Genomic DNA, 22116 nt, shown 5'->3' on the forward strand with positions numbered 1-22116 from the left:
TCAACATTGTGTTGGAGGTTCTAGCCAGAGCAATTAGACAAGAAAAAGAAATACAAGGCATCAAAATTGGAAAGGAAGAAGTAAAACTATCACTGTTTGCAGATGATATGATACTATACGTCGAAAACCCGGAAAATTCCACAACAAAACTACTAGAGCTAATAAATGAGTACAGCAAAGTAGCAGGTTACAAGATCAACATTCAAAAATCTGTAGCATTTCTATACACTAGTAATGAACAAGCTGAGGCGAAAATCAAGAAACGAATCCCATTTACAATTACAACTAAAAGAATAAAATACCTAGGAATAAATTTAACTAAAGAGACAAAAAACCTATATAAAGAAAACTACAAAAAACTGTTAAAAGAAATCACAGAAGACCTAAATAGATGGAAGGGCATACCGTGTTCATGGATTGGAAGACTAAATATAGTTAAGATGTCAATCCTACCTAAATTGATTTACAGATTCAATGCAATACCAATCAAAATCCCAACAACTTATTTTTCAGAAATAGAAAAACAATAAGCAAATTTATCTGGAAGGGCAGGGTGCCCCGAATTGCTAAAAACATCTTGAGGAAAAAAAACAAAGCTGGAGTTCTCGCGCTGCCTGACTTTAAGGCATATTATGAAGCCACAGTGGTCAAAACAGCATGGTATTGGCATAAAGATAGATATATCGACCAATGGAATCTAATAGAGTGCTCAGATATAGACCCTCTCATCTATGAACACTTGATCTTTGATAAGGCATTCAAGCCAACTCACCTGGGACAGAACAGTCTCTTCAATAAATGGTGCCTAGAGACCTGGATATCCATATGCAAAAGAATGAAAGAAGACCCATGTCTCACACCCTATACAAAAGTTAACTCAAAATGGATCAAAGATCTAAACATTAGGTCTAAGACCATGAAACAGTTAGAGGAAAATGTAAGGAGATATCTTATGAATCTTACAACTGGAGGTGGTTTTATGGACCTTAAACCTAAAGCAAGAACACTGAAGAAGGAAATAAATAAATGGGAGCTCCTCAAAATTAAACACTTTTGTGCATCAAAGAACTTCATCAAGAAGGTAGAAAGACAGCCTACACAATGGGAGACAATATTTGGAAATGACATATCAGATAAAGGTCTAGTATGCAGAATTTATAAAGAGATTGTTCACCTCAACAACAAAAAGACAGCCAACCCAATTACAAAATGGGAAAAAGACTTGAACAGACACCTATCAGAAGAGGAAATACAAATGGCCAAAAGGCACATGAAGAGATGCTCAATGTCCCTGGCCATTAGAGAAATGCAAATCAAAACCACAATGAGATATCATCTCACACCCACCAGAATGGCCATTATCAACAAAACAGAAAATGACAAATGCTGGAGAGGATGGGGAGAAAGAGGCACACTTATCCACTGTTGGTGGGAATGTCAAATGGTGCAACCACTGTGGAAGGCAGTTTGGCGGTTCCTCAAAAAGCTGAATATAGAATTGCCATACGACCCAGCAATACCATTGCTGGGAATCTCCTCAAAGGACTTAAGGGCAAAGACACAAACGGACATTTGCACACCAATGTTTACAGCAGCGTTATTTACAATTGCAAAGAGATGGAAACAGCCAAAGTCTCCATCAACAGAAGAGTGGCTAAACAAGCTGTGGTATATACATACGATGGAATATTATGCAGCTTTAAGACAGGATAAACTTATGAAGCATGTAATAACATGGATGGACCTAGAGAACATTATGCTGAGTGAGTCTAGCCAAAAACTAAAGGACAAATACTGTATGGTCCCACTGATGTGAACGGACATTCGAGAATAAATTTGGAATATGTCATTAGTAACAGAGTCCAGCAGGAGGTAGAAACAGGGTAAGATAATGGGCAATTCGAGCTGAAGGGATACAGACTGTGCAACAGGACTAGATACAAAAACTCAAAAATGGACAGCACAATAATACCTAATTGTAAAGTAATCATGTTAAAACACTGAATGAAGCTGCATCTGAGCTATAGGTTTTTGTTTTGTTTTGTTTTGTTTTGTTTTGTTTTTACTATTATTACTTTTATTTCTTTCTCTATATTAACATTCTATATCTTTTTCGGTTGTGTTGCTAGTTCTTCTAAACTGATGCAAATGTACTAAGAAATGATGATCATGCATATATGTGATGATGCTAAGAATTACTGATTGCATATGTAGAATGGCATGATTTCTGAATGTTGGGTTAATTTCTTTTTTTCCGTTAATTAAAAAAAAAAAAAAAGAGAAGGGGTAATTGGAGCTGAAGGGATACAGACTGTGCAACAGGACTGGATATAAAAACTCAGAAATGGACAGCACAATACTACCTAATTGTAATGCAATTATGTTAAAACATTGAATGAAGCTGCATGTGAGGTATAGGTTTTTTTTTCTCTCTATTATTGTTTTAATTCTTATTCTGTTGTCTTTTTATTTCTTTTTCTAAATCGATGCAAATGTACTAAGAAATGATGAATATGCAACTATCTGATGATATTAAGAATTACTGATTGTACATGTAGAATGGAATGATTTCTAAATGTTTTGTTAATTTTTTTTAATTAATAAAAAAATTATTTTCAAAATAATTATACAAATACATACACAGTTTTGATAAGTGCATAAAAATAACAACTCATACCTTGGATAATTTTATCATAACTTTTTTTTTTCATTTTCTTCTTTTCCATTCCCTCCCCCTACAATAACTCCCCACCCTACGACTATTCCATACGCCATATATTCCAATCATCCCATTTATCTGGTGTATTTTTCAGAGAATGTGTGTGCATATAAAAAATGTAACATTCAAAAAGTATAATCAAACATATATACAAATGCATATACATACACATACACATTTTATTTTCATTGTCTGTTATTTAAAAATGGAATCATAATATGTACTACTTCTGCATCTTAATTTTCTCTCTCATACAATTTTGAGACGGTTCCTCCAGTAAATAACTGTAGCTATAATTCATTATTTTTATTGTTTACTATCCTAATATGTTGATGTACCAAAATTTATTTAAGAATTTCTGTATTTGATAGCATTTACTGTTTTCACTATTTTTATCCCATTGAGAGCAATGCTAAAATAATTACCATTATGTGTGCATGTGCTTTTTTTGTTTTATCTTTCTTCTCATGGAATGGATATCCAGAAAGCAAATTAATAGATTTAAGGATATACAGGTTTTCAATTTGAATGAATCTTTCCAGGCACAACCCCCAAATGACAGTACACTTTTCAATTTCATCAGTCAAGTGAGAGAAAACACATTTCTCCAAACCCTTTTTGACAATGCTAGTTGCTTTATTTTTGCCAGTCTCCTGATGTGCTTGAAGAAGTAGGGCGCTGTTACTCACATCTGCATTTTCTCACTACTGGCTAGAGTGACTATCTTTTCATTTATATGTTCTTTTTTGCCCTTTTTCAAACTGTCTCAACTTTTATTTTTCATTTTTCTATTGGGTTATATGTTCCTTCCTTTTGAATTTGTAAAGGCATTTACTTTCTAACATTATTTAATGACTTTGGAAATAGTTTTTGGATATGATTTTTTCCCCAAGAAATGGCAATACTTTCTGTTAAACAAATAATACATTCCTCACTAGAAGAAATGATCAAGATTGCTATGTATTACATTCTTACATATATACTGGGATCTACTTTTGAACACTATTGTATTCCACTGACCAATTTATTTATGATTAAGTTACTTCAACACATTAATTTTATTAATTTTATTAATGTTGCTTACTACTATATTTTAATATCTATTTTTCTATCTTATACATTGTTTCATTTTAATTTCTCTTATTTTCCTCATCAAATATTAGGTAACTATTTTTCTAATGAATTTTAAATTTCTGGTAGTAAACTTATTTTATTTTTTATCTTTATTGAAATCAAAAGATAAAAAATAAAGTTTACTATTTATACAATTATTTACATAATTGTGATTCTGGCATCTTGATCTACTTTCTCTCTTTCATTGAAACAGTTTTAGAATACCTGATTTGGGATCACATTTGCTGCTATAATTGGTGAACAATCTTTCTTACATTTAATAGATTTCTACTATTTTTGTTGTACTTAAAATTTTTTAAATTAAAAATGTTTTGCTAAATTTTATCAAATGCTCTTTCACCATTTGTATCTTTTCTCTCCATGTGGTATGCATGTCTTTGAATGTCTTATTTTCTTACTAAGTCACTAATGAGTTACCCAAATAAATTTGCCTTTAAATAGGAAAATAAATAATTATTTTTAAGTCAGTAAATAACTTCATAAAGAGTAAGCCTATCCTCTTTGGCAAAAAAAAAAAAAAAGATCCAAATAACAAGACACTTTCATTTTAGGCCAATAATAGTGATTAATGTTAATAACAGCTGGTCTTCTTTGGGCTTCACTAGCTGCTCCAGGGAAAATTACTCACTCTTTCAAATCTCTCTGTCCTCATTTCTATCATAGCTTAATGTGCAATATATTTAAGTACGTGGTATTATATTTGCATTCCTCAATAAAGCAGGTGTCCTAGGGTGAGAGTTCTTTCTTTTCCTACATTAGTATTTTTAGCCCAGTGGCAAGTACATAAAAACTGCCCAATAAATAGTTGTTGAATAAAAGAGTTTTAAATTAATTTACTCCCTGCCTCTAGAAAGGGAGAATAAGAAGGAAATGTCAACTAAATTTTGGTACATATTTTGATAATTGCCTCCTTTAAAACTAAGTCTTTTTTTCTGAGAGTTTAAAAATTAACTTACTCTCTGAATAATTAAAAGTGTTGTCCTGGTGACAAGGAAAACTTTGCTGCAATTCTGGTTGAGCCATAGTGAATTCTGCACAATCCGTTAGGGATTAAAAAGAAGTGGAAAATCAAAGGATGGTAAGTATAACTTAGATCATAGATCTAATAAATAAGCTTTTTTGATTTACTTAAAATGTTTGCATATATGAAATTTTAAATGCTGTTTCATATTTAATATTCTGGGAAATTAATCAAAACTCCAGCTACTTCTCCCAGGAAATACTATTTAATGTTTCCTCACCAGGAAAGCTAGTATTTACACAAAAATTCTCATAGGAAGTTATGATCACGTGAGTCAATTAAATAAAAAGAGCTGGAACATTTACTAGATCTAACCAGTCTGGTGGTTTGACTTCAGCCACCGGATGTTTTTAATTGATTGGCAGATTATATTTGATGTATAAATCAAATGAGAAACTGCACAATTCAGGCATTTCCTAGGATTTACTCCAGTGCTTTATAACTTGTTTTTTTTAACCAAATTCTTTAAATTCAGTCATTATTGTTTAAAATGAATGTTCAGAGTATATTTTCATAGTCACTTGTGACTCTTCTAAAAGCAAATATTAAAACTATGAAATGCCTTTCTTTTACCACTCTGGATATATTTTACCAAACTTCCACAAGGCACCCCACACGCATCTCAATAGTGGACCCTTTTAGAGCTTGAAACCCTCTAGAGAAGCACACCAGCATCATGTTTTAAGTCTAATGACAATGTTTTTCTTTTCTGCTCATTTATCTCATTGAGATAAGCTAAAGGCAAAAATTATTTCTGGGTTTGTGGATGATAACCCCAAACAAAAAAATTTAATAGTCAGGATAGACATTTGTATTTTAAAGCCATTTCCTTCCACTGACCATCGCAATAACACAACTCTTATTTACTCCAAATAAATGGAACCAATTGATTACTTTATTCTTGTATTTGTTCATTCATTTAATAATCACTTTTGACCACCTATTACATACCAGGAACTGTTTGAGGAGCTGAGATATAATGTTGAACCAAACAAGCCTTTGTCCTCACAGAGTTTACTTTCTAGAGGAAGAAAGCCTCATTAAATATTTTTTTAATTTTTAATTATATATCCAAGCTCAAAATTAAGATAAACATTTAAGTGCACAGAAACCCGTTGAGGCAAGCAGGGACAGAACACTGACACTAAGGTTGTGCCACTGCTGGAAGCATGCTATGGTAAAGAGATCAAAATCATGTTACAAGGACACCTGAAGAATAAAGAAGCCTCTTTATTTTAAGGTCTTGAATACTTCCTTAGCTTTTGATATATTTGCTATTTGGAATGCCAACATTTCCTATATATCAAAATGTTGCTATTTTGAGCAAAGCTGGCCTGACGTTGACATTCCCTCTTTGAATAAATTACCTGAAAGGTCTACCAAATAAAATGTTCACTTGATGATGGTCCATTGCAGATCAGGGAAAGGAAAAGAACAACTGAAACCAGACATTTCCCCAACTAACCGTTCCTATACTTCATATGTCTTGTAATGAATTGGGAGTGAGCATGTTTTCTTTCTTTTGAAAATCCTAGTATCTGTTACACTATTTTTTTCTAACAGGAGAGTTTTGATGCACATACTGAATGTGATTTTTCTAGTGCAGAGTATTTCCGCTGTCGACAAATCAGATACAAATGTCCCTCATTTGCAGCCGAACCCAAGATTTATTTTCTCACTAGAGGAAAGATCATTTGCTAACAGCATTAGGTAATTCAGTATGAAAACAAGATGTATAGAGAGAGACCTGCCTCGAGCTTGTGAGGAGAGTACAGCAAAGAAATCTATCAAAGGCCTGTCTAGAACCAAATAAATGGGATAACTGAGATCTGTTCCTGCTTTCCGACTTATAGTGACTTTGTATTTTGTCTTAAAACTTATTTGCTTTTGTGGGAAATGGAAAAGGAAACATACCCCAGACTTGGCATAATTAAATTTTTCTACCAGTGATATATAACTGTGTTCTCAGCCTGTTGGACCTTGGGACTATAGCTATTATTTAAAATGTCGCTCCAAGTAAGTCTGCTGATTTTTGACATTAACTTAAATGAACAACATAGAATACATTACTTTCCTACCAACAATCCAATGAACACACAGCTACTGAATATCCACAGAATAAAAGACCATATGCTATAGGGGACAGAGATGAATTGGACATATCTCAACTTTGAAGTTGCTTATGATCTAATAAGGGAAATTAGACATAAACAAATAAAATGTGATATTATAAGAAAATAGAAGCAATGCTATAGACCAACAACTGATTGATCACAAAATAAACTAAAATACCAATCTCTTTTGGGGGGGCTCATTAACATTAGAGCAATTATAGAGAACTTTTTCAATATGTCTTCTTATAGGTGCATGTTGGTAGTATCCAAAGGAAAGCATGGCTAATTCTATGAGGCAGCCTAAGAGAATGGCATTTGTATGACTCTCTCAAAGCACATAGCAAAGATAGAAAATGGCAGATTTCTATTACCAACAGCTGGCAAAGCTCTGACGGAGGTCCCTGGTTGGGCATCTCCTCCCAATAGCAATTATACTGTCTTCTTTCACTGGAGCAGGTGCCACAGCATGTGAGGCAATTTGGTACTGATGAAAGATTTGATCCCATTTGCTGGCAAGGTAAGTTTGTTTTCCCAATTCTTTGAGTCAGCTAACTCGTCAGCAGCCTCGGAAGAGCAGCTAAAGAGCCAATGATCCTCTTGAAAATGATGAGCACTCACTGGGGACCTGCAAGTAGCTCTCAAAATACTATCTGCAAACTGCCTTTCATATGGAGAAAGAGAAAGTGGAAGAGAAAAGCAGCCCTATTAGCAGACTCTGCAGAAACAGGCTGTACAGGACGTATTGGTTCTCTCCAATGGTTTCTAGGTGGGCTCTGATTCAGAAGAATATGTTGACTGTCCAGAATCTATCCTTCTGAGTTACAGGGGTTATAATATAAATCCTCCTATAATATAGCAGCAGGCTTACGAATAAATTATATTTCCTGAATTCCACTCTATGCTTTGGCACTCTCCACATATTCGTATTATTAATATCACAGGTATCAAAGATAATTGTTTTCAGTTTTAGCAGAAGTGGATGCAATGCTACTCTCAATAATTCCTGCTTTTGGCATTAGGTCTGTCCATAGTTAACATTTTCTTTCAAATGTTATGTATCACATCAGGAAGATATCTCTGAATTCCTGGCTAACCACACACACACACACACACACACACACACACACACAAAAACCAAAATAAAAACAGCAAGAATTTGTCCACCTATCCATTTCTTCTTCATTCCGTCATTTAACAGATATTTGTGCATGTGTGTATTCTGTGCCAGAAGTCTGTGTTAAGTGCTGAAGAAAGTAAGCACGTGGTACCTACCATCACAGAACTAAAGCACTTGAAGGAAATAGACAGTGAGATTAAACAAGTAATTATGTGGCAATACCTTGCTCAACAGTAGTGGTGGTAGTGAAATATAGCAAGCAATAGGAATATAGTACATGGGGATTCTCTATAGGTTAAAAATTAGAAAGAACTACATTTTGAGAGTTGTAGAATTTGTTTACAACAATTTGCCAAATTTTAAGAATTCAGGCTGACTACCAGAAAAATATACATCTCAGTGGGGTGCATTGGGACCTTGAAAGAGAACATGTGTTTTCCCAGAGTAGGGCTTATAAATTATGAAGAATATTTAGTAAATGATTATTCTTATGGAAAGAGAAGGAACATGTTGAACAGATACTTAAAGCTATCAAGAAAAATAATTTCCTTCACATAGCACTTTTCCAAGGACGGGATTGAAATTTTCTGACAGGTGGTACAAATCTGTTACAATGGGTTCTATATTACCAGGAATAGCTTATTTAGCTGATTTCCAATTTCAGTTAGAGTTTCCAATCATGCATAAAAATAAATCAAATTATATAGGATTTTTCTTGAGTATTTTTTTGAAACAATAGAAATCTAAGAAAGAATAAGGTCTGGCACGGGAACAACCAAATCCGTAGGCCAAGCCCTCGATCTTGGGGTTCGCCCTTATGAAACTTATTCCTGCAAAGGATAGGCTAAGCCTACTTAAAATTAGGCCTGAGTCACCCCCAGAGAACTTCTTTTGTTGCTCAGGTGTGGCTTCTATCTCTAAGTCAACTTGGCAGGTGAATTCACTGCCCTCCCCACTATGTGGTATGTAACTCCCAGGGCTGTAAATATTCCTGGCAACATGGAACAGAAATTGCAGGATGAGCTGGGACCTGGAATCAAGGGATTGAAAAAGACTTCTTGACCAAAAGAGGGAAAGAAATGAGGCAAAATAAAGTTTCAGTGGCTGAGAGATTTCAAACAGAATTGCGAGGTTATCCAGGAGGTTATTCTTATGCATTATATAGATGTCCCTTTTTATTAGTTTATGGTACTGGAGTGACTGGAGGGAAGTACCTGCAACTGCAGAGCTGTGCTCCAACAGCCTTGATTCTTGAAGACAATAGTAAAAAGTATTTGGGAGACCACGGGATTATAAAAACCCTGCGTCTGTTGCTCCTTTTATCCAGTGTATAGACAGATGAGTAAAAAAATATGGATAAAGAATAAGTAAATAATGGGGGGAGCAAAGGGTGAAATAAATTGGGTAGATAGAAATACTAGTAGTCAATGAGAGGGAGGGGAAAGGGCTATGGCATGTATGAGTTTTTTATTTTTGTTTTAATTTCTTTTTCTGGAGTGATGCAAGCATTCTAAAAAATGATCATGGTGATGATCCACAACTATGTGATGATATGATGAGCGATTGGTTATACACCAGCTATGTGTGCAAAGATGTATCAATAAAAAGATTTTTTTAAAAAAGATTATTCTTTCACCTTCAGGCTTGGAAGGTGAGAAAAAAGAGTGAGCCTACAAAGGAGAATATTAAGAACACGTCCCAGTTAAAATCTGTGCAGCAACCTAGAAAATAATATACTCAAATTGGAATAGAGTGTTCTATGGGGGGAAAAAGCTTCAAGAAAAGGCTTATATGCAGTAATTCACATTTCTAATACACGAGACTATCTTAGCATCATGAAGAAATCTAATCATCACCAAAAAGTGATGATTAGTAACTGTGAAGAGGAGACAAAACTATTAGAGCAATTCTAGGTCCACGTATAAGCAAACTAATATATGACATGTTTTTCATTTAAGAACTATATTTATTAAACTTGAATTATGTAGTTATATCTAGCAGGTTAATGTATTGAGAAAGAAGACAGATGAGGTCCCTGATCTCATGGAGTTCAGATTCCAGAGGAGAAACATACGTCAAGACACAATAAAACCAAATAGTGATAAATGCTACAGCCGTGAAGATACTAAAAGAGTGAAGGGATTAAGAACCACTCGAGTGGTGAGTAACTCCATTAGGTGGGGTGGTCAGGAAGGCTTCTCTGCGAGGACTGAATAATGAGAAGCCAACCAGGCCATCACCCAGAGACAGGATCATATAGGATGACGGAAAAGCTGAAGCAAAGCAGTGATGAGATTGACACGTGGTAAGAATAGAAAGAAAAACCAGTGAGGCTGGAATGTAGAGAAGATGCATAAAATTGTATGAAATGAGGTCACAAAATAGGACAGGTACTTGGATTAGGGAGTGTATGCTGGGCTCCGGCAAGAAGTCTATATGCTGGTGCAAGGTGACTGGAAAGCAATTGAAGGGTATCATGTCCGAAAGTGATACGATTGGATTAATGAATGTAAACTATCGCTCTCATTCCCACATGGATAATTGCCTCTGGGAGCAAGAGATAAAGCACAAGATTATTCCAAGAGACATTGTAGTTTGGATGAGGGCAGTAAAGTGGAAATGAAAAGGAATGGTCAGATTGAGGATATGTTTATGAGGCAAAGCTGAAGGAATTTTTTATGAACTGAATGTGGGGAATAGGGAAAAAAAGATAAATCAAGGGCAAATTGAGAAATCAAGATTTAGAATGAACAAAGGAAAGGTGACCCATTTGACCAGTATGTCTGGAACTGCCTTCTTTGTTTATAAACAAGACTTCTTCCCTTCTGATCCAGTCATACCACTTGGTTTTACAGAAAGTAATGTTAATTTCACAGTAATTACAAAAGAAAATGTAAATTTTATAATTACTTCAATAATACATAAGCAATAGAAAAGCTCACAGGACTCAAGGAGTAGAACAAGGAGGATATGTGGAAGGAAATGTCAGGGAATTAATCTGTCCCCCCTACATACGTAATTATTACATTGAACAAGCAGAGATCATGGATTGTGTTCTAGTGTGCTGTCAGAAGGTGATACACCAGAAATGGAATGGCTTTTAAAAAGGAGAATTTATTAAGTTGCAAGTTTACAGTTCTAAGGCCGCGAAATTGTCCAAATGGAAACAAGTCTATAGAAAAGTCCAAATTAAGGCACCAATAAGAGGTTACCTTCACTCACGAAAGGGCCAATGAAGTTCAGGGTTTCTCCCTCAATTGGAAAGGCACATGGCGAACATGGCAACATCTGCTACCTATCTCTCCTGGCTTCTTGTTTCATGAAGCTCTCCTGGGGGGTTTTCCTTCTTTATCTCCAAAGGTCTCTGGCTCTGTGGACTCTGTCATGGCTCTAAAAAAGGGACTTTCTCCAAAATGTTTCCCTTTCAAAGGATTCCAGCAAACGAATCAAGAGCTCCCTGGGATGGCTGGAGTCACATCTCCCTCTAATCCAAAGTTAATACTCACAATTGGGTGGGTCACATCTCCCTGGGAACAATCAAAAAGCTCCCAGCCAGCAATATTGAATGAGGACCAAAGGACATGGCTTTTCTGGGGTCCACCACAGATTCACACCAGCACAGGTTGTAATACCAAAACAATTTTATTTTCTTGCCTAATTCCTAATTTGATCAATGGAGGTACTTATATTTTCTCTTGTCCTCTTTGTCCAGAAGTGCCACAATTTTTCTGGCCACTCTAAGTTAAAATGAGAAAATATGTTTGCCCAGGACTGCCCTGCTTTATTCTTAATTTCCTGACTGTAATCATTAAGAGAGTCCCTTTCACTCCCCAAAGTGCCCTGGCTCGCACTATAAATTAAATGGTCTGTCATTATGTACCACAGAGTATAGTGAATACTTTGAATCAAAAAATCGATTCTTGCTTCAGAGAGCAGTGTGTTCAGAGGTATACAATAATCAATACTGGTTTCGACCATTTGAAGTTCTTTACCTTTCCATATACATTGATGAATGGCTTTCCCATATCTTTAAAGAAGACAGTTGGAATTTTGGTCGGGGTTGTGCTATATCTGTAAATCACTTTGGGTTAATGGAATTACACTGAATCTGTAAATTATTTTGGGTGGAATTGATATCTTAACAATATTTAGTCTTCCATGAACACAGAATGTTATTTATTTAGTCTTCTTTGATTTCTTTTAGCAATGTTTTATAGATTTTCATGTACAATTCCTTTGCAACACTGGCTAAACTTATTCTTAGATAGTAGATTTTTAATTGCTATTTTAAATAGAATTTTTTTTCTTGATTTCCTCTTCAGATTGTTCATTACCAATGTATATAAACACTGCTGATTTTTGAATATTGTTCATTTACCCTGCCACATTGATGAATTCATTTATTATCTTTAGTAGACTTGTGGTTTTCTTCAGTATTTTATATATAATGGATCATCTCTTCTGCAAATAGAGGACATTTTACATCTTCCCTTACAATCTGGATGGCTCATTTCTTTTCCTTGCCTCTCTGGCTAGAATCTCACATATAAAATTAAATGATGGTGGTGATAGTGTGCATTTTTGTTCTGTTCTTTCATCTTAAAGGTAAAGTTTATTTTTCACCATTGATTATTATTTAGGCTTTGCATTAATACATCTGCACTTTATAATGTTGAAGAAGTTTCTTTCTATTCTGAGTTTCCAAAAATTTTATGAAAAAATGGTGCTGGATTTTGCCTATTGCCTTTTCTTCATCAATTAAAATGATTATGTGGTTTTTCCTTTGTCTATTAATGGGCTATATTACATTAATTAGTTTTATGTTGCACCTTCTTTGCATACCTAAGATAAATTCCACTTGATCATTATGTATAATTCTTTTAATGTGCTGTTAGATTCAGTTTGCTAGAATTTTGTCGAGAATTTTACATCTATATTATCTAAGGGATATTGGTTTGTAATTTTCTTTTGTTGTGGTATCTTTATCTGCATTATAGTATTGTCATGTTGGCCTCATAGAATGACCTAAGAAGTAATCCATCATCTTCAATTTTTTGAAAGAGGGTGAACAGGATTAGTGTTAATTCTTCTTCGAATGTTCGGTAAAATTCACTGTGTACCATCAGGTCCTGGAATTTTGTTGGTTATGAGCTTTTTGATTACCGAGCCAATCACTTTACTTATTATTGGTTTGTTGAGTTCTATTTTTTTCTTCCGTCATTATAGGCACTTTATGTGTTTCTAGGAACTTGTCCATTTCATCTTGATTTTCTAATTTGTTGGCATACAGTTGTAAATAATATCCTCTAATAAATCTTTTTATTTCTTTGTGGTCAGGGGTAATATCCCCCATTTCATTTCTGATATTAGTTCTTTGGTTTTCTCTTTTTTTCTTTCACAATCTAACTAAAGTTTGCCTATTTTATTGATTGTTTTGGTTTGCTAATGCTGCTGGAATAGAATATACCAGAAATGGATTGGCTTTTACAAAGGGGATTTATAAGGCTACAAATTTACAGTTCTGAGGCCAGGAAAATGTCCAAATTAAGGCATCAACAAGAGCATATCTTCGCTTAAGAAAGACCGATTGTAGTCCCAAACCATAGATTTATCATTAGTTTTTTTATGCTTTGGGATTTTAGATCCTATTGGAGTTTCATAGAAAAAATACAATTCGATAATACTGGCATTTGTAATTACCCATATGGCTAACTTTAAAAGAGATATTTATTTCTTTATGCTGCTTCACCAATGCTCTAATATTCTTTCCATTCAGACTGAAGTACTCCTTTTAACATTTCCAGTATGGCAAGTCTAATAGTGACATATTCCCTTGGCTTTTGCCTGTCTGAAAATGTCTTCATCTCTCCCACATTTTGGATAAATAGTTTTATTGGTTTTAAATCTTTGTTTGGCACTTGTTTTCTTTCAGTACTTTGAATATTTTCTTCCACTACCTTCTCTTCACCATGGTTTCTAATGAGAAATTGGTTCTTAGTCTATTTGAGCTCCCTTGTATATAGCACATTGCTTTTTCTTGCAATTACAAAACTCTGTCCTTTTCTTTGCCATTTGACAGTTTGATCACTATGTGTCTGTTCATCGTCCTCTTCAAGTTTATCTTGTTTGGTGTTTTTTGAGCTTCTTGAAGGTGTGTTCATTAAATGTGTGAGATTTCCTGACATTATTTCTTTGAATATACATTCTGCCCCTTTCTCTATTTCTTTTCTTTCTGGAACTTACATAATGCATTTTTTGGTACACTTTAGGGTAGGGTATCCCACAGGTCTCTTAAGTTCTCTTCACTATTTTCCATTCTTTTTTTTTTTTTTTTTTTGCATGGGCAGGCACCAGGAATCAAACCCCACATGGCAGGCAAGAATTCCACCTGCTGAGCCACCATGGCCTGCCCTCCATTCATTTTTCTTTCTGCTTTTCAGCTTGAATCATTTCACTTCTCTTTTATTTGAATTCTCTGATTCTTTCTCCTGTCATCTCCCATCTTCTGCTGAAACCCTCTAGGGAATATTTTCATTTCAATTATTATTGTCCTTCAACTACAATATTTTTTCTATTTTTAAAATAATACCTTTCAAAAATTTCTGTCCCTTTACTAAGATTCTCAAATTGTTCATTCATCATTCATCTAATTTCCTTCAGTACTTTCTCCACATTTTCTTTATTTCTTTGAGTATGCTGAAAATAGTTTCTGAATTTTTATCATTTCTTTCTGAATTTTTATCATTTCTTTGAGTGTGTCATTTCCAGTTTTTTTGTTTTTCGTCTAATATTTTATTGCACTTTGTATATTTTAATTTATTAATGTTTAACTCAGAGACGTAGTCCCATAGCTTTCTGTTCCTTACTGTTGTTTCTAGCTGGTGACATGACAGAGATTTCTTTGAGTGCCAGGATCTGAAACACACACACATATATACATAGCAAAAGACACTTTTCAAAGTCTTTGCAAACTGGCTCTATGTTAGCTGGTATTCTCCCTCAGAGTTTAGCCTTCTTATCAAGAATATCAGTGTGAGCCAAAAGAGAAATGCCAGGTCATTTTGGTCTTTTCTGAGTCTATGTCTTTTCCTGGTCTTGTGCTTGCTCATAGCCTTAGGAATTCCCTCATTTTCAGTAATCCCAATATCCTCTCTACTGTCTATGAAGCAGACATTCCCCTCTTATAGGGTGCGATATTGCAAGTTTAAAAGCCAGTAATCCTTTGCCCAAGGCCACTTTGACTTACTGGTCTCAGCTTTAGCTGTCTGCAAGATACTTCTGTTTGCAGGGCAAGTTATGATAGAGTAAGCCAGAGACAAGTTTCCTGGTTCAATCTTTCAGGCTGCCGCCTGGTTAACAGGAACTGATATACAGGCAGTCAAGTATGTGCATAGGGGTCATTCTCCTCCCTCTGAATAGATTCAGGAAACAACAAAGGGAGCTCAGACCAGCTCCATACCCAAGTAGGGAGTTGAGCGAGGAGTCAACTAATGCATCACAAGTTTTGGCTGACATTTTTAAAGTTGTGCTTTCTTGATTTGAGACTCGCCTTGTTACTGCAACCCTTGAACTGATTTCCTGAGTTTTGAGGATGGCTCTGGCAGTTTTTGTTAGTCATTCAAAGAGACTATGGGGGAACTGCACACTGTATCATCTCTCAATGTCATCTTGGTCAAGCGGAAATCCCTGGTCCACATTTTTGCCGTTATTTAACCTACTCTGGAAGTGCAATAATAACAGACTCTCTTCTCCTTAGAATGTCTTCAGTATCTAGTAAATCCAATTCTAATCCTTTGCTTTTTTCAGGTAGAAACCGCACACCAGTTTAAGATTTTTCTCTGAATATAAGAGGGGAAGGTAAAATTCTCTGAGTGGTCCTGATGAAAGCCTTCTCTCTTGAATTGAGGAAAATGAAAAAGCTCCTGACCACAAGCCCTTGAGAGAAATCATTTCTTCTTTTATCTGATTCCAGAGGGTGGATACTTGCCCAAAAATGAATATTTTATTTCTAAGTTCTATTATTACAGTTACCTATTACAATTATGTCCCAGTGATTTATGACAAAGTGATGTAAAATTATTTCTATTCTAAATTAAAACAGATTTCCTTTACAATTAAAATACTTCATTTAAATATTGCTTCCTTTTGGTATTTTTACATCTGTTGCCTCTTACTCATCCCACATAACACTTTCTAATTGTGAAGACATATTCATTCATAACGCTGTTGATTAGTGTATTTAAAGTTGCACAAAATATTGAAATATTCAGGTTACTTCAGGTCACATAAAAATAAACAAATATATAAAGAAATAAGTCTTCGGTTAGTCAAACAGCTACACATAGGCCTTATGAAGTACTGGAGTAATGACAGCTTTATCCTAAGAAACAACAGCAACTCTTTTGACCCAAATTTATCTGGAGACCCGTCGGTTATGATGTCATCTGATTACATGTGAGCATCTGATGCTGTGTTTATTATGCCTGAGATCCTTCAATCCTTCTTTCCATCTCTCTCTCTCTTCTCTTGTTCTCACAAACACATACACACAGACACACACACACACACACACACCATCTTTCACTAAGCCCATCATAGTTTGCACTTTTATTCATTACTCTAGATTCTACATGCTACTTCTGCATATTTGTATGTGTGTGTGTGTTGCATGTTTACCTCCAAATTTCCCATATCAGGAACATTATTTTTATTAGTTCCTGTGCATGTCTAATTCCTGGGCTCCTGATTTCAGTGATAAAGACTTTATATTATTTACTTTAGCTAGTACAACAATTTCTGTGTTCATAGAAATAAGCACAACATGATCCAAACATGGCTTCTCACTATTGTTGAACCAAGCTGCCTCATGCAACAAGTGCTTCCATTTCCAGATGCTTAAAAGTCAAAACCTGCAGACTTTTAAAAACTGGACATTTAGGAGATGCGATGCTATAGGTATAGAATAGGGCCTAGCTATATATATATTTATAAAATCTGCACGACTGAGAGTAACTGATAGAGAATCCAGTTGACTTCTTCCAAATAAACAAAAATACTTAAACTGAACCATTTTACCCTACAATAAATATCAACCACTTGGCCCATTTAAATTATAAAGTATTTATGTTATTTTGGAATAGGAGTCAGTCCTGTTTATATATTCTTTTTTCATAATTTATCCTTATTTTTAATGGGGAATTCTAATGAAATGTGCTAAGAATAAATCAGATGCCCCCAAAATAAAACCCTATTTGGTAAAATCATATTATACCACAATTTTCTTGTAACTCTCTTCACCAACTCTTGGATTTCACAAAAAAATCAACTAAAGAAAACCCCTTACTTATTGTCACTACATAGAATAAAAATATCTAGTGTTACTTATATATTTTAAACTAAGTGACATTATATTTTTCAGTGTTTCCAATTACTTGAGCTAGCTATTAAAAATACTGAATGCTGACTAGAACCATGCCACATTATGAACAAGAGAAAGTAATATTGTCACTATCCATAAATTAATAATACTTGTTTCAAAATGCATTATGTCTGTATTCTCAATCAAATATTTCCATTTAGTGTCTAGTAAAATAAAGTTATTATGTAAAATCTACTTACCTATCTAATTTATTTATTTATTTATTTATAGGGTGACCATATACTTTAATATCTAAGTTTTGAGCCTAGCCCCAGTGGGCACACAAAGAAAAATTAATTCCAATCCTGCACAAACTCTTCCAAAAAGTAGAATTAGAAGGAACACTTCCAAATTCATTCTATAAAGCCAGTATTTCCTAATATCAGAATCAGATGAACACATCACAAGAATAATATTCTAGTGAGTATAGATACAATATATCTACAAAATATTTGCAAACCCAAAACAGCAACATATAAAAACAATTGTACACTGTGACCAAATCAGATTTATTCTAAGATTGAAAGGTTGGCCTAATATATAAAAACCAACTTTATAATACACCATATTAATAGAATAAAAGACAACACATGATCATCTAAATAGATGAAGAAAAAGCATTTAACAAAAATCCCAAACACTTCTATGATTAAAAAAATCAACATATCAGGAATAGAAGGGAACTTCTTCAATGTGATAAAAGGCATAGGAAAAAAGCACAGCTAACGTCATAACTAATGGCAAAAGACTGAAAAATTTCCCCTCACATCAAGTACAAGGCAAGGACAGGCATTCTATTTACTTCTATTTAAATAGGAACTCAGTGTTTTAGCCAGAGAAATTGGGCAAAATAAATAAATAAAAGGCCTCCAATTTGGAAAAGAAATAAAACTGTCTTTGCAGATGACATAGTCTTATCTATAGAAAATCCTAAGGAATCCCAAGAAACGTTGAACTAATAAACGAGTTGAGCAAGGTTGCAAGAGCCAAAAATCCATGTGTTACTATTTATCGACACTGAATAATACAAAAACGAAATTAAAAAAAATAAAACCTATTCTTTTTACAATAGGAATAAAAATGGTAAAATTAAAATAGGAAAAATGTATAGAGGTGCAAGACATATTCTGAAAACTAGAAAACAGTATTGGAGAACTTAAAGAAGGTCTATGTAAATGGAAAGACATTTCATCTTCATAGAGAGGAAAATTTAATATTGTTACGATACCAACACTCCACAAATTAAACTACAGAATCAACATAATCCCTATCATAATCTCAGATGGATTTTTGCAGAAATTGACTGATCCTAAAATTTATATGTGTATGCTAGGGATATAGAATATCTAGAAAAATTCTTGAAAAAGAAGAATAAAGAGTACTCACGTTTCACAATTTCCAAATTTACTACAATGCTACCATAATCAATACAGTGTGGTGCTGGCATGAGAACCGGCATATACATCAATGAAAAAGAATTGAGAGTCTAGAATTAAGAGTCCACAATAGACCCATGCATTTATGATAAATTGATTTTCAACAAGGTCATCAAGACAAATCAATGGAGAAAAATCTTTTTCAACAAATGGTGCTATGGAAACTGGATATGCCAAGCTTTTAAAAGAGTGAAATTGCACTAATATCTCACTCCATATACAAAAATTAAATGAAATCATTCAAAGACCTACATGGACAAGCTAAAACTATGAAATACTTAGGAAAAAACATAGGCATAAATCTTTACAGGATAGAAGATGAATATACCAAAATCCATTGTGTTTTTTACACTGACAGTGAAAACATATTTTCAGATATGATACCAAAAGCAGGACCAATTAAAAAAATAGATGAATTGTTCTTCATCAAAAATTAACACCTTTGCTTTTCAACAGAGATTTTCCCCCCATGCTCTCACAACCATGCCCACCCAACATGTGTAAACGACCTCTACTTTAAACACTGGTCTTCACAGTGTGAAGGAGGAACCAACAGTTATTCATGTAATGATAAGAAATAAGTCACACTGACTTATTTGTTTTCACATGTCCCTTATGAGTACGAGAACACAGCTATTTGCCTACAGAATGTACTTGGTCATGAATTGCTGAATGCCTGGATGCATGGAACACTTTGATTACCTCAAGCAGACCATTTAGCAATGGGCAGTGCATGCAAATACCAATATTTTGCTTTGTCAAGTTTTAAAATAAGAAATCTTCCCTCTCACATTGACTCCTTTCCTACATTTATATATTTTGAAAACCTAGATGACTGATTCCTCAAATAAGAAATTAAAGTATTTTAATGGCTCTTTCTACAAAATGCAGTAAATGTATTACGATACCTTCTGGATAATGAAAATCATGTATGTATGTATGTTAAAATCTCAGAGAGTGTCCAATTTAGGATTTGGAAAATGCCACATTCAAGCCTCTTGAGTCTATACAGTTTTTGAAGAGGCCAATAGAGAATAAGAGTAACTAGAGGCTTTTTGTATTCTGAATTTGCCGTGTGGAAATTTGTATTCTCTACCTTCCCCATCTCTCTTCCTTCAGGGTGGGAAAAAAGAAGATGATGGGTTATACACTGAGATCCACATGTCAATGAGGATGCCTATTTATTCCAGCAGAAGATGCTCTGAGTCATCTTCTGGCCAGCTGCATATATTTCTGAGCCACTGTTAGAGAACCATTCATCACCATTAAGCAGAGCAAAGCTGACTCTTCTGTCAAGTGCTGGAACTTACAAAATTAAACTTGCAGTCCTTAAAATCTAAAAAAGTGAAATGCTTTATTTATGCTTTTCTAACTTCTACATTCAGCGACATCACTTCATAGGACGTCTCCTACAATGTTAATACTTTCCTTGGACTCTGTACTCAAAGGTTCATCTGGTTTCTTGAATTATATCCATTTAACTTGCAGTGCTCTATTTTTTTCCCTAACATGGTACTCAGACCATCTTAGTTTTCTTAGCATTGAAGGGGGTTACTCAAGTTAAGATGACTTGTATTAATTTTCTCTTGTTTATTTCTTTTGTTTCTCACTTAAAATATGGGTTCAGATGTTTATACAATCCCTAATGAAAGGAAAATGTAGTAGTTAGGACAACATACCATTTAAATGCGCAGCAGGATTTATTTTGTAGTTAATTTATGTAACTTCTTCCCTGGTCAATGACGAGTGAAATGGTTACATAAAAATCAAAACATTTCAGGCTTTAAATATCAACCCTATAAATAGCTGTTCTTTGTCATTTTTCCTCTGATAGAAGAGGAAAGATTATATCAAAGCATGGCTCCCAAGAAAAGCTGAATACAGATCTATGTGTATTTCAATTCAATTCCATTAAGTTCTATAAAGCAACTCCTGGATCTCACCCCCCTCCTCAAAATAAACAATGTATTATTAACAGTCACTGGCATTCCTCCCCTCACCAATTCCTGGAAACTCTTCATCTAATTTTAGTCTCTATGGATTTGCCTGTTCTGGACATTTCATATAATAAGTATCATACAATATGTATCTTTTGTAGTCTTTTATTTAGGATAATGTCTTCAAATTTCATACATGTACTAGTATTCCATTTCTTTTTAAAGCCTGATTGGAATGGAATTCAGAAACATGCGGAGGGAAAATTGGAGACAATGTGAACATAAAACTCTTCCTAGAGTTTGGCTGTAAAGAGGAACAAAGCGATGGGAGGTGGAATCAGTAGTGAGTGAAAAGAAAGTTTCTGTCTCTTTTTCTAAAATGCGAGAAAGAGCAGGTTTCTATGGTATGAGGCTAATTTAATTGAGAGGGAAAATGTGGCCATATAGGAGAAAAAGGGTGAAATTTTTCAAAAGATGTTCTTGAGGAAATTGGATTTAGTGCACAAGTGAGGGCATGGGTTTTACACCAGAGCATGGACAGTTAATCAATTCATTTTGGGAGAAAGCAGGAAGGCCCCGAAGCTGGAACAGATGCTGTTTCCAGTACTCAGAGCAAGTGGGCGGGCATAGCTGTGAGAGCCCGTGGGGAGACCTCTGTGGATTCCTTCAGTTTTCTTAGGGATGTTGGAAGCAAGGCCATCAGGTGCGCATAAGGAGTCAGGAGGTATTGGGGACATGAGATGAAAGGATGGCGTGTGCAGTAAAGAAAGAGGGAAAAATAAACTATGGAAACAGAGTCCTGATCAGTCGAAGTTCATTGTCATGAATTTAAAGTGAAATCAGTCCATTTGATAGCACAACTTTTCTCCACTCATGTTCAGCTGCACAAGTAACTTCAAAATTCTGAAGCACAATTCTTCCCAGCCTAGAATTCTGCACATTGACAAACTTTCATTTCAGACTCAGGATAAAATAATTTCAGGCATACAGGGTCACAAAAATGTTGCTTTGCCTGCATGTCTTCTCAGCAAGCTACTGAAGGATGTGCTCCACCAATATGAGGATATAAACCAACACAGAGAAAGATAAAAGATGAGAAGAAACTGAAGATCAAATATAGGATAGAAAAAAAGTGAAGAGAATCCTTGAATATGTGTGAAGGAAGTTCGTAGTCTGGGGGCTGTGCTCTAAGCACTGAGGAAAACCAGTTCAGATTAAGA

The 22116-nt window shown here is 34.6% G+C and overlaps 1 long non-coding RNA gene across 5 annotated transcripts in view; it reads right to left on the bottom strand.

Moving 5' to 3' along the window:
* LOC143661539 (uncharacterized) overlaps positions 1-22116 on the bottom strand; it is a 416410-nt gene that overhangs the window by 330697 nt on the left and 63597 nt on the right. Inside the window, exon 1 of one of the 5 annotated variants that reach the window (XR_013164666.1) lies at positions 4810-4894. The exons of the other annotated variants lie outside the window; for them this stretch is intronic. This is a non-coding gene — a long non-coding RNA (uncharacterized LOC143661539). Of the gene's footprint in view, positions 1-4809; positions 4895-22116 lie in introns of those variants that run through there. 5 annotated transcript variants of the gene reach the window in all.

The sequence above is a fragment of the Tamandua tetradactyla genome, chromosome 17, assembly GCF_023851605.1.
Source record: "Tamandua tetradactyla isolate mTamTet1 chromosome 17, mTamTet1.pri, whole genome shotgun sequence".
Taxonomy (NCBI): Eukaryota; Metazoa; Chordata; class Mammalia; order Pilosa; family Myrmecophagidae; genus Tamandua; species Tamandua tetradactyla.